The sequence below is a fragment of the Lissotriton vulgaris genome, chromosome 6, assembly GCF_964263255.1.
Source record: "Lissotriton vulgaris chromosome 6, aLisVul1.2, whole genome shotgun sequence".
Classification (NCBI taxonomy): domain Eukaryota; kingdom Metazoa; phylum Chordata; class Amphibia; order Caudata; family Salamandridae; genus Lissotriton; species Lissotriton vulgaris.
Window position 1 is genome coordinate 869,517,007 of NC_141694.1, and position 14,586 is coordinate 869,531,592.

Genomic DNA, 14,586 nt, shown 5'->3' on the forward strand with positions numbered 1-14,586 from the left:
CTGGTGGCCCACCACGCTCGGAAACCCGCCAACCCCCACAGACCACTCACGCAACCTGGGAATCATCCTGGACTCCGAGCTCAAAATGGACCTCCAGATCAACTCTGTCTCATCTTCCTGCTTCCACACCCTCCGTCTCCTTCGTAAGACCTTCAAATGGATCCCCCTCGAACACCGAAAGACAGTCACTCACGCCCTGGTCACCAGCAGACTCGACTACGGCAACGCACTCTACGCCGGAATAAACAAAAACCTCATCCGCAAGCTACGGACCTTCCAGAACGCCGCCGCAAGACTGGTCCTCAACCTGCCAAAACACTGCCACATCTCCCAGCACCTGCGCGCACTCCAATGGCTCTCTGTCGAGGCGAGAATCACCTTTAGGATGCTCACCCACGCACACAAGGCCCTCCACGGCACCGGACCAGCATACCTGAACAGCTGGCTCAAATTCCACGCACCCCAAAGGACCCTACGATCGTTACAGCCGACCTTGGGGGGCAAGATGGTGGCCGTGTGAGACGGCCGGAAAGCAGCTCGCGTGAGGAGGAGTGCAATGTTGAGCGATGACCCCGTAATCCCCTACCGAAGGCTGAGTTAGGGTGATTTATGTAATCTTTGCGAGAGGTCTAAAACGCGAGACGGAGGAGAACGGAAAAAAAAGAACACGTACGGAAGCAAAAGCGGCTTTATGAAATTGACTTGTAGCCAGCCGCTGAAGCGGCTGTTACTGGATGTGGTTCAGCTGACGCGGCGGCTCAGAGGCGGAGCTGTCATCGGACTGCAGGCAGAGGCGGCGGAGTTCGCGGAATTAACCTTCAGGGACAAAGCCTCGCGGAGCCTGCTTCAAAAACGGCGATTTCAGCGGAGAAGGAAGTCCCGCGCTGGGGGTTACGGGCAAAAAGAAAAACAATCGAATCTGGATACAAATCTCCCGAGAGACAGGGAGGAGCAGAGGTCTTACATTCTGGAGGGTGCTGGAGAATTGCAGACGGAGAATACCGAAAACGGAAACACCCCAGGCGGTAAGGAGGCATTTGGGCCAGAGGAAAGGCGGAGGGCAATTATGGCTCCCAAGAGGAGTGCCAGCGCTAAAGCGGCTGCTAGGAGAAGAGCAGCAGCGGAGCTAGCAGAGTCAATGGCAGACATTGATGGTAGCAAGAGGAAGAAACAAGGCTCCCCTCTAGCTAAAAAAACGGCACAGCAGGGTGCTAGTAAAGGGAACTCTGACAATCTGGGCACTACCCCAATATCGGATATCTTCCAAAAAATGAGTAAGAATAAGGATATTAAAGATCAGAAGGGAGATAACACACAGGTTCCCCAGGATAATGAAGAGGCATCCCCTGACCTTACAGTTGATGGTCTTGCTGAACAACTAAATACTGTAGTAACTGTGGAAGGGGAAGAACAGCAAGCGGAGAATCCAGCAGCAGATCAGCTGGGTGACAGTAAAGCATTACACCGTGGCTTAGAAGAGATCTTGGAGGATGACACAGGGGGGAGTAGCTGCAGTAAAAAAGAAGCTCCAAGTGAGGCATTTTTCTCGGTATCTGAGGGTGGTGAATGGTCTGAGGAAGGAGAAGATAGCTTGGATCAAGAAATCAGTGACATAGAGACGGGCAGCGATCTGGAACCTGAGGAAAGTAGTCCCCCAAGCACAGCGGTAAAAATGGTGGTGAGAACAAAAATACATAATCAAAAAAGAGAGCTACCACAATCAAATGCTACCTTAGACAGCCCAGAGGGGGATTCAGCACAAATGTCCCTCCTGGAGGTTATTCACCAGGAGATACTGGCGCATAGAGAGGAAGCAAGGCAAGAGAGTCGGAAGTCTCAGGCGGCTGTCAGAAAAATGCAAGGGGTGGTTAGAAAGCTGACTAAGGCCTGTGTGAACCTGGGCGAGCGAGTGACCAATTTGGAAGACAGAGTGGTCTCAACAGAAGCTGACTCAGCAGCCGCAGTCAATAAAGTCGATACGCAAGCAAAACAGCTTACCGATATTCAGTGGAAACTGGAGTCGTTAGAAAATAGATCGCGGCAAAACAACCTTCGTATCCTTGGAATCCCTGAAGGGTCAGAGGGCACAGATATGAAATCATTTATCGTTAAACTTTTTGAGTCTGCCTTCAAGGAGTTGAAAGATTGGGATTTTGATAGGGAGATTCAGAGAGCACATCGTACCCCAGCCAATATCTATAAAAATGCGAAGGAGGGAGATAAGCCTAGGGCAATCTTAATTTTTCTGGGTAACTTTAATTTGAGACAAGCAATCTCTGAGAGGGCGAGACCTGATAAAAAAAAGACAGTTGACGAATATACCTTCTTTGTTCGCCCTGACTTTTGCCATATTACAGTTGAGAGACGCTGGAGATTACGGCAGTTGATCAAACCTTTTCAGGACAAGGGTATGCAGGCCTATCTGATCAACCCCGCCCAGCTCAAAATAATTCAAGACGGAAAAACATTTTATTTTTCTTCGGAGATTAAAGCTAAAGAGTTTTTGATGTCATAGACGGAGCAATTGGATTGTTAAAATTTTAATCTCAGTTGGAAATGGTGTTGCTGATGTACAATGTTTTTATGTGTAGTGAACAGAGTAGGGGATATTCTTTTGTTTTGGGTCTCATTGAGGGAGTATAGATAAAATGGTAGATTCTAACCCGGTAGATAGGATGTGAGGTGGAGGGATTTGAAAAAGGTGGGGGATTACAAGGGATCATAATGTAAATTTGGTGGGGATCAAAACTAAAAAAAAAAAACTAAAAAAAAAAAAAATCGGTAGTGGGGACCAGAGAAGACTTCTTTAATAAAAAAAGGGGGAAAAAAACTTCTAAGGGTCACTTCTCCTCACGCTAAGCTGCAACCATCACGTGCACAGACCAGCGGTCTGAGCACCTCTAGACAAGGGGGGTGGTCGAGGGGGGGCTCCATCTTGGAGCTCGGTTGGGGGAGGGAGAGAGTGCAGAGGGAGGAATGGGTGGGGGTGGGGAGGGAAGGGGGGTTGAAAATTTTGAAAAATCACGAGATGGAAAGGAATAGTTTTCAGGTTGATATCAGTTATCTGGATAATAGTCAATGTAGGAAAGGTAAATATTTAAAATATGTCAGACATTAGAATTTGTACTATTAACACAGGGGGTTTAAATGATTGGAAGAAGCGGCAGAGATTGAGCCATTTGGTTAGAACAAACAATATCGATATAGTCTGTGTTCAGGAGAACCATATTCCCTGGAATAAAAGGAAGATCTTGGAAATGTATGGGTATACCCTGATTGGATGTTCCACTCAATCATCAATGATAAGAGGAGTGGCTATATTAGCCAAAAATCATCTGGGCGGAGCGAAATGTATTAAAACAGATGGTTCAGGAAGATGGTTACTAGCGGAAATGAATATGGGGCTCACACTATGTGTAATATATGGTCCGAATGAGGATGACCCTATGATCTACGATAAGCTAGAAGAGGAACTGGCTAATTGGACTGCCCCAATGATAGTATGCGGGGATATGAATATTTCTGCAGACTGGCACCAGGGGAATAAATATACAGGCCGCAAACAAAAGGTTAACGCAGCTATAAGCTCCATGATCCAGTCTCATGGCTTGGTAGACGTATGGGGAGAAAAGATGCCAGGTGATCGTGGGTATACATATTTCTCCCATCCAGCACAAAAGTATTCTAAGTTAGAATATTGTTTTATTACAATAGGGGAGATAGGTAAGGTTAGCATTCAGAAATTACCAAGAATAATTTCTGATCATAATCCTCTGATACTCTCTTACAAAGTTCCCAGTGTATTAAGGAAAACTTCTAGATGGACATTTGATAGAAAATTATTAAATGATGAAAGGTTTTTAAAGCATATGAAAAAATGGTCAAAGGAATTTTTTGATTGTAATAGATATAGCGCCTCCAGAAATGGGGTTTGGGAGTCGTTTAAAGCTGTATTAAGGGGGGAGACGATCAGCTGTGCAACAAGAATAAGGAAAGAAGATAAAAGCAAGATAGATAAGCTTATAGTAGATCTGGCGGAAATAGAGAGATATCATGTTGACGAAATAACAACCGGTAAAGATAGTGGGGAGACTACTAGAAATATGGCCAGTATCAAGGGTGACCTTTTAAAAATAATCACTCAGAAAGAGATATGTGAATATCAGACACAAAGAGCAAGGCGTTATGAGACAGGTGAACAGGCTGGTAGAGCATTAGCACTGCGTATAAGACAAGATTTGAATAGAAATAAAATTAGTAAGATAAAATACAATGGCAGAGAATATAATGACCCAAACTCTATAATACAGGCGCTCCAAGAATTTTATCAAAAACTTTATGATCAGGAGCCAGGAGTGGCATTACCTATGCAAGACCAATTTCTTATAACACCAAGGGTGGAGGAGGAGGATAGAGATCGACTGGAATTGGGTATAACAAGTGAGGAGATAAAAAATGCTCTGAGTGAACTGGCATTGGGTAAAGCAGCGGGTCCAGATGGGATCCCAATTGAGGTTTACAGGGCTTTGAGTGAAGAAATTCTTCCCATACTGGAGGATCTTTTTAATGGAGTTATATGCTCAGGTATTATTCCGGATACGTGGAAGCAGACCAATATTGTGGTATTTCACAAAAAGGGAAAGCCAGAGGAGAATCCCGGCTCATATCGGCCGATTTCTTTAATAAATACAGATGCGAAATTATATTCAAAAATATGGGCTAAAAGACTAGGAGGGATTATAGGTCAACTCGTATCACCCTGGCAGCATGGGTTTGTCCCAGGGCGAGGCACCACTGAACATACAGCCAGGGCTATTTCATTATTTGATGCTGTTACTGTTACAGGGGGTGACATGGCTATGATTTTATTGGATGCCGAGAAGGCGTTTGACCGTGTGGTTTGGGATTTTATGTGGGAGGTGTTGGAGAAAAGGGGTTTTGGAGAAAAATGTAGGAAAGGTATTAAGGCTATGTATACTGACCCGGTTGCCAGAATCACTACTATGGGGCTCCAATCGGAGGAGGTAACGATCAAAAGAGGTACACGCCAGGGTTGCCCCTGTTCACCCATACTGTTCTCATTATACATAAACCCGTTAATTAGGAAAATTTTGGCTTCAGATAAGATATCCCCTGTTATATCTCATGGTCACACTACTAAGATATTGGCGTATGCGGACGACCTGGCAATTGTTACAAACAAACCGGATATAGCAATACAGGAACTAAATAACTTGGCTCAGCAGTTTGGGACATATTCAGGATATAAACTCAATACTGAGAAAACTATAATAATTTGTACAAAGAATATTCAGAAAAGGGATCAAAGATATGTCGATTCCGCAGTTTATTTAGGAGTTAAAATTAATGCTGACGTGGGTAAAATCATTCAGGAAAACTATTCGCCAGTATTAGCGGCGATGGATAAGGATTTGAGAAGAATCGATGTATTACATCTGTCTCTGATTGGTCGAGTAAATGTTCTTAAAATGACAATGTTTCCAAAATTATTGTATTTATTCCGGGCTATTCCCTTATTAATTGATGAAGCCCTGATGAAAAAAATGGAATCAGTTTTCTCACAGTTTCTCTGGCAATATGGTAAAGTGAGAAGATCGCTAGCTAAACTGTCATTACCATTAGAGAGAGGAGGGCTAGCAGCTCCTAATCTCAGACTGTATCATTGGGTATGTTTATTGCTGCATATGAAACATTTATTATGCTCTGATACTCCCGCATGGTTGCCTGGCTCTCCCAGAATCCCCACGATCTACGAACTAGTAATAGGTGAAAAAGCCAAGGGGATTTTAACTCGGGAAGTTAACGTGCGATATTACAAGAGGAGTAAAAGTAAAGTGATGTTAAGTGTATGGGGTGTATGGAATTTAATGTTGAAATTTCTTAAGATTCCTAAGATCAATGGAATTTTAGACCTTTGGAACTCAAGCCCATTTATACATCTTGGACAGAATAGGAATAGCGCCCTTTGGAAAAGGTTGGGTATCCGGTGTTTGGCTGATGTTATGAGCAAGGAAGAGCTGTTAGGGTTTGAGATCTTGCAACAAAGATACGGTATCCCAACGAACCACTGGATGCTGTATAACCAGTTAGAACAATCAGTAAAATCTATAAGACCTAGGATTTCTATTCAGGAGTTAAACCCGATTGTTCAATATATAAGGAATGGGGGCAGAAAGATTAAAATAGGATATGGTCATCTTTTACAGGGCATGGAAGAGGATGTTGCGCAAGTGGAAAACGCCTGGGCCCTTAGAATAGGGGATCCAAATGTAGATGTGGACTATGCCCTGGCATTGAATAAGAAAACATTAAGAGCAACCAACCTAAAAACACAACATTTTAAGATGATCTTTAATTTATATTACACCCCCGCAAAGCTGTTTCAATGGGGTAAAAGGGATACAGACAGATGTCCAAGATGTAACCATGGCCCAGCAGATCTAACACATATGTTCTATTCTTTTCCAAATATTAAACCTGTCTTAACTGAAATGGAGAAGTTTTTATCGGGGCTGCTAGAGGGCCAAATCTCTCTATCCCCAACTACTGTGTTAATTGGCAGGGATGAAAATCTTAAAATTGCACATGAAGCTCAAGCTTTTGTCTTTCTGTGTGTTGCAGTGTTAAGAATTTTAATAGCGGTGGCCTGGAAAGATCCAGTAGCCCCTTCATTTCAGATCTGGCTAACTAAATTGCTTGGGATCCACAATATTGAGGAGTGTTTATATAATTTTAAGGGACAAAAGAAGAAAGACTATGGTAAAAAAATCTGGGCACCTCTTAGTAATTGGAGGAAAACAAGATGATGAAAATGTCGAGTTCATGCCTGTATGTAAAGCACTTTAAGATATTGTCTCTTATCTTTACTTGTAATCTTAAATGTATTCTATTCTAAGCTGAACGTTTTATAGTCTATAAGAAATAGGCAATTGTGTATATATGATTCTTCTTAAACCCTCGTGTATTCTGTCACGTTATCTTTTTCTTTTATCCAGCTGATATTCTAACTGTATTTATGATCGTTTCCTTTTTTGTATTCTAATCCATCTCAATAAAAAAAAAAAAAAAAAAAAGGACCCTACGATCAGCCCAGCTCTTCTACGCCGAGGTCCCCCGCACCAGAAAGACCAAATCGGGAGGCCGCTCCTTCTCCTTCCTCGCGGCCAAAGCATGGAACGCCCTTCCACTCCACCTCAGACAGACAACATCGCTCCCCATCTTCGCAAGAAACCTCAAAACCTGGCTCTTCGACAGACCCCCTGCTTGATGGAATGGAACCTGCACCCCCCCACACCCCTAGAGCCTTGAGACCCTTACGGGTGAGTAGTTGCGCTATTGATTGATTGATTGATTGAGTGGGAATAAAAAATTTTACCCTCCCGCTATCCAACGCTTTCCCTACTGTTGCACTCTCTGGAGTGGGAATAGTAATTTTCACCCCTACGCTATCCTACGCTTTCCCTACTGTTGCACTCTCTGGAGTGGCAATAGTAATTTTTACCCTCCCGCTATCCAACGCTTTCCCTACTGTTGCACTCTCTGGATTGGGAATAGTAATTTTTACCCCTACGCTATCCAACGCTTTCCCTACTGTTGCACTCTTTGGAGTGGGAATAGTAATTTTTACCCTCCTGCTATCCAACGCTTTCCCTACTGTTGCACTCTCTGGAGTGGGAATAGTAATTTTTACCCCTACGCTATCCAGCGCTTTCCCTACTGTTGCACTCTCTGGAGTGGGAATAGTAATTTTTACCCGCCCGCTATCCAACGCTTTCCCTACTGTTGCACTCTCTGGAGTGGGAATAGTAATTTTTACCCCTACGCTATCCTACGCTTTCCCTACTGTTGCACTCTCTGGAGTGGGAATAGTAATTTTTACCCCTAAGCTATCCTACGCTTTCCCTACTGTTGCACTCTCTGGAGTGGGAATAGTAATTTTTACCCTTCCGCCATCCAACGCTTTCCCTACTGTTGCACTCTCTGGAGTGGGAATTGTAATTTTTACCCCTACGCTATCCAACGCTTTCCCTACTGTTGCACTCTTTGGAGTCAGAATAGTAATTTTTACCCTCCCGCTATCCAACGCTTTCCCTACTGTTGCACTCACTGGAGTGGGAATAGTAATTTTAACCCTCCCGCTATCCAATGCTTTCCCTACTGGTGCACTCTCTGGAGTGGGAATAGTCATTTTACCCCTACGCTATCCAATGCTTTCCCTACTGTTGCATTCCCTGGAGTGGGAATAGTAATTATAACCCTCCCCCTATCCAACGCTTTACCTACTGTTGCACTCACTGGAGTGGGAATAGTCATTTTTACCCTCCCGCTATCCAACGCTTTCCCTACTGTTGCACTCACTGGAGTGGGAATAGTAATTTTTATCCCTACTCTAGCCAACGTTTTCCCTACTGTTGCACTCTCTGGAGTGGAAATAGTAATTTTCACCCCTACGCTATCCAACGCTTTCTCTACTGTTGCACTCTCTGGAGTGGGAATAGTAATTTTTACCCCTACGCTATCCAACGTTTTCCCTACTGTTGCACTCTCTGGAGTGGGAATATTAATTTTTACCCTCCCGATATCCAACGCTTTCCCTACTGTTGCACTAACTGGAGTGGGAGTAGTAATTTTTAACCCTACGCTATCCAACGCTTTCTCTACTGTTGCACTCACTGGAGTGGTAACAGTAAATGTTACCCTCCTGCTAACCTACAGTAAAAATATTGTATATTTTTTATTAACTTTATGTTTATATATATATATATATATATATATATATATATATATATATATATATATATATATATATATATATATATATATATATATATATATATCTGTTCAACACAAGAAAGAGCCCAACTCCGTCTTACTTGCAGGAAAGGACATTTAATGGTCTGCGCCACAGCAATACATCCACTCCTCTCTCCTTACGCGTTTCGACGGTCCTGCCGCCTTGTTCACAGGTGAGTGGTTAATATAGTCCCAGTGGTCATGTGGTTAATGTAGTCCCAGTGGTCATGTGGTCTGTTCAAAATACTGCAGAGCCCACAATGCAACACGTGAGGATTACCAAAACGTAATTTTAAACATGATGCTTGTATTTCAAAAGCACAATGCCCGTGTCTGCTGCAGCGCTGCACTATGTTCCTGAAACGCGGTGTCAATAGGGAGAAGAATCACCTCTCCCCTCTCCCTTTCTCAGCTGCCACGCACCAAATTGCAGCGGAAGTCCAGAAGGCAGGTGTGGCAGTTCGAGTGGATCATGCCCCCTCCATAAACATTTCCCAAAGTTCTCCATTTTACTGGGGGCAGACACGGGCATTGTGCTTTTGAAATACAAGCATCATGTTTAAAATTACGTTTTGGTAATCCTCACATGTTGCATTGTGGGCTCTGCAGTATTTTGAACAGACCACATGACCACTGGGACTACATTAACCACATGACCACTGGGACTATATTAACCACTCACCTGTGAACAAGGCGGCAGGACCGTCGAAACGCGTAAGGAGAGAGGAGTGGATGTATTGCTATGGCGCAGACCATTAAATGTCCTTTCCTGCAAGTAAGACGGAGTTGGGCTCTTTCTTGTGTTGAACTTTAAAATTACAGGATCTCCGTTCCTGTTATCAAGAGCCCGCCCTGCATGGGTCGACGGCCCCCAGTAAAATGGAGAACTTTGGGATATATATATATATATATATATATATATATATATATATATATATATATATATATATATATATATATTCACTGAAAAAACCATAGGTTAGAGACCATATATAGTTAGCTGGACATTTTATTGACATAAAACCAATGAAATTCCATATATAGTTAGTTGCACTAACTATATATCGCGCACACGCAATCCACTGCTGATGATGTCACATATTACATCATTCATGACATGGTCAGTGACATCACTGATGACATCACTGATGACATCTCAAATGACATCACTGATGACATCACTGATGACATCTCAAATGACATCACTGATGACATCATCTAGTGTCTGTGTGTTTTTGTAAAGTTTAAATATGTTTTACATATTGAAGAATGAGTGGATGTATGGAAGACTGAGTGTGTGTGTGGCTGGCTGGGAGGTGTGTGACTCTGTGCATATCAATGTGTACTTGTATCAGTGATTGTATAAGAGAGTAAGTATGTGTTAGTATATGTGTGAAAAGTATGGTGTTCTGTGTTTAACTGTATAGATGAGGAAATCGAAGTGTGATTGATTCTTCACAGGACTGACTAGGTGTATGAGTGCATATGATAGTCTTGTAATAATGAGTGACTGTATGTATGAGTGATTGTATGGGTGAATGAGTGAATGTGTGTGTAGACGTAGGAATCAGTGAGTGCGTGTGTAGTAACTGGTATTGGTGTGTCATGATGTCATCAGTGATGTCATTTGAGATGTCATCAGTGATGTCATTTGAGATGTCATCAGTGATGTCATCAGTGATGTCACTGAAGTATGGTGTTCTGTGTTTAACTGTATAGATGAGGAAATGGAAGTGTGATTGATTCTTTACAGGACTGACTAGATGTGTGAGTAACTCCATGGATGAGTGGCAGTGTGTGAGTGTCTGCATAGGTGTATGAGTGCATATGATAGTGTTGTAATAATGAGTGACTGTATGTATGAGTGATTGTATGGGTGAATGAGTGAATGTGTGTGTAGACGTAGGAATCAGTGAGTGCGTATGTAGTAACTGGTATTGGTGTGTCATGATGTCATCAGTGACGTCATTTGAGATGTCATCAGTGATGTCATTTGAGATGTCATCAGTGATGTCATCAGTGATGTCACTGACCATGTCATGAATGATGTAATATGTGACATCATCAGCAGTGGATTGCGTGTGCGCGATATATAGTTAGTACAACTAACTATATATGGAATTTCATTGGTTTTATGTCAATAAAATGTCCAGCTAACTATATATGGTCTCTAACCTATGGTTTTTTCAGTGAATTTTCAAGGTTTTGTAAATGCAAATTCCTAACTATATATGGTCTATAACCTATGGTTTTTTCAGTGAATTTCATTGGTTTTTTAAAAGCTAATATCTATAGCTGTAAAATATATTCTTTATTACGTAACGTATCACGTAGCCATGTGAGACGCCTCATGACGCGTCGCATAACCGTGACGTATCGGCTCTGCAGCGCAAACAAAACCCGTAACGTAAGCGTGCCGGAGCACGCTTACAGATATATATATTTTTTTTAACCTTAATTAGACAAAATCCACACGTGCACATATCTTGAGGCCTTGCAAAGGCACATCAAACAAACAGTCCCTACAATTTTGTCAAGTTTGCTGGAAATCTATTCCCTTAATTTTTTTTTTACTGTTTCTCTTGGTTTTCCCCTTGTTACGCTTACCGGGACGCTACCTGGTACGCGAACCGGACGCTCCAAAAACACAAGATGGCGGACTCCCGTTACGCTGCCGGTTAGCTGCCCGGTTCGCGTACCGGGATGCGCCTCAACTGTTAAAAATCCCGGGGGACTTTAATATCCCCCTCATCAATCCTAGGGGGTCAGGAGGGGTTTACCTTGCCCCCTTTCCTTCATTTCCCCCTTCTTTTTTCACCACATCTTGTCTCTCGAACCTACCGAGAGACAAGATGGCGGCCGCTCCGGACTGTTTACAATGTTGACAGCTACGCTGCCGGTTAGCTGCCCGGTTAGCTGCCCGGTGAGCTGCCCGGTGAGCTTACCGGGACGCGCCTCTACGGCGTAAAATCGCAAAAAAATTATTATTATTTTTTTTGGCCCGCGGGGCACTTTAATATCCCCCTCATCAATCCTAGGGGGTCAGGAGTGGTCTACCTTGCCCCCTTTCCTTCATTTCCCCCTTCGTTTTTCACCACATCTTGTCTCTCGATCGTACCGAGAGACAAGATGGCGGCCGCTCCGGACTGTTTAGAATGTTGACAGACACCGGAGAGCCAATCAGCTTCGCTTCGCGAAGTTCCGTTACGCGTCAGGTACGCAAACCGGGGCGCTAACCGGAGCGCTGTCACAGATATATATTTTTTTTAAACGTTAATTTCTCAAAATCCACTGGAGCACATATATTGAGACATAGCAAAGGCACGTCGGGCAAACCATATCTACAATTTTGCCAAGTTTCATGTAAATCTATTCAGCCGTTCAAGCTAAAAGTGAGTCCAACCGCCCTATGGAAAAATGAATGGGAAAAACGTGTTTTGGGACCCCCCTTGTTTCTCGGCCCCCCCTTGACGAAACCCCCCAGAATTTTCAGGGGCTGCTCAGAAACGAAATGTGCCATTTTCCTGAAAATTTCAGCCAATTCCGTCCACAAACGCCAAAGTTATTAGACATAGAATTTTCAGAAATCCCATAGAGAAAAAATCCTAACTATATATACCCACTGGCTATCGCCAGTAGGTAATATACATATATAAACATATATAATCTGCATATCTATATAAATATAAATGCATGCATACATATACATATATGCATACATATGCATGTTATTTACATGAAAGTTTTAAAAACACTAATAAAAGCAAAGCTAAAAAGCCACCTCATTACAAACAGAATGGCTTTAACTTAAACGAGGGCGAGATCTATTGCATTTTCAATGCTTGTTTACTTTGGTTCTATCAAGAAGGCATTCAGATGTTTCACACATTTGCCATAAATTCTGAATGTTCGCACTCTAGTTGCTCATTAGATCACTGTAGTAAAGCTAGTGCTCACCAGGGAAGTCTGCTGCTAATCATGGTTTGCAACCATTTTCCCGCATTTTTTATCCCGCAGACTTTCAGTCCGCATACCATTATCCCGCAAGGTCATTGACCTCGCATACCATTATCCCGCATTTTTTCAAAACGCATGTGCATTTATCGCGCATGCCTTTACAAAGAATTACGTTTTAAAGGCATGTATGGTAAATGCATTTGCGTTGTGAAAACCACGATGACGAGAGAGGTAAGTGGGTTTGTGTTAATTTTTTCGTGGGTTAGTGATTGTGTAGTGTAGTGTAGTGTTGTGTAGTGTAGTGTTGTGTTAGTGTAGTGTAGAGTTGTGGTGGTTGTTTAGTGTAGGGTCATGCTGGGGGTAGTGTTTTAGGGTTTAGGGTTGTGTTGTAGTGTTTGCGTAGTGTATGGTCATGCTGAGGGTAGTGTTTTAGGGTTTAGGGTAGTGTTGTAGTGTTTGCGTAGTGTAGGGTCATGCTGGGGGTAGTGTTTTAGGGTTTAGGGTTGTGTTGTAGTGTTTGCGTAGGGTAGGGTCATGCTGGGGCTAGTGTTTTAGGGTTTAGGGTAGTGTTGTAGTGTTTGCGTAGTGTATGGTCATGCTGGGCGTAGTGTTTTAGGGTTTAGGATAGTGTTGTAGTGTTTGCGTCGTGTAGGGTCATGCTGGGGGTAGTGTTTTAGGGTTTTGGGTAGTGTTGTAGTGTTTGCGTAGTGTAGGGTCATGCTGGGGTGTAGTATTTTAGGGTTTAGGGTAGTGTTGTAGTGTTTGCGTAGTGTAGGGTCATGCTGGGGGTAGTGTTTTAGGGTTTTGGGTAGTGTTGTAGTGTTTGCGTAGTGTAGGGTCATGCTGGGGTGTAGTGTTTTAGGGTTTTGGGTAGTGTTGTAGTGTTTGCGTAGTGTAGGGTCATGCTGGGGTGTAGTGTTTTAGGGTTTTGGGTAGTGTTGTAGTGTTTGCGTAGTGAAGGGTCATGGTGGGGGTAGTGTTTTAGGGTTTTGGGTAGTGTTGTAGTGTTTGCGTAGTGTAGGGTCATGCTGGGGGTAGTGTTTTAGGGTTTTGGGTAGTGTTGTAGTGTTTGCGTAGTGTAGGGTCATGCTGGGGGGTAGTGTTTTAGGGTTTTGGGTAGTGTTGTAGTGTTTGCGTAGTGTAGGGTCATGCTGGGGGTAGTGTTTTAGGGTTTTGGGTAGTGTTGTAGTGTTTGCGTAGTGTAGGGTCATGCTGGGGGTAGTGTTTTAGGGTTTAGGGTAGTGTTGTAGTGTTTGCGTAGTGTAGGGTCATGCTGGGGGTAGTGTTTTAGGGTTTAGGGTAGTGCTGTAGTGTTTGCGTAGCGTAGGGTCATGCTGGGGTGTAGTGTTTTAGGGTTTTGGGTAGTGTTGTAGTGTTTGCGTAGCGTAGGGTCATGCTGGGGGTAGTGTTTTAGGGTTTAGGGTAGTGTTGTAGTGTTTGCGTAGCGTAGGGTCATGCTGGGGGTAGTGTTTTAGGGTTTAGGGTTGTGTTGTAGTGTTTGCGTAGCGTAGGGTCATGCTGGGGGTAGTGTTTTAGGGTTTAGGGTTGTGTTGTAGTGTTTGCGTAGTGTAGGGTCATGCTGGGGGTAGTGTTTTAGGGTTTAGGGTAGTGTTGTAGTGTTTGCGTAGTGTAGGGTCATGCTGGGGTGTAGTGTTTTAGGGTTTAGGGTTGTGTTGTAGTGTTTGCGTAGTGTAGGGTCATGCTGGGGGTAGTGTTTTAGGGTTTAGGGTAGTGTTGTACTGTTTGTGTAGTGTAGGGTCATGCTGGGGGTAGTGTTTTAGGGTTTAGGGTAGTTTAGTTGTTTAGTGTATGCTA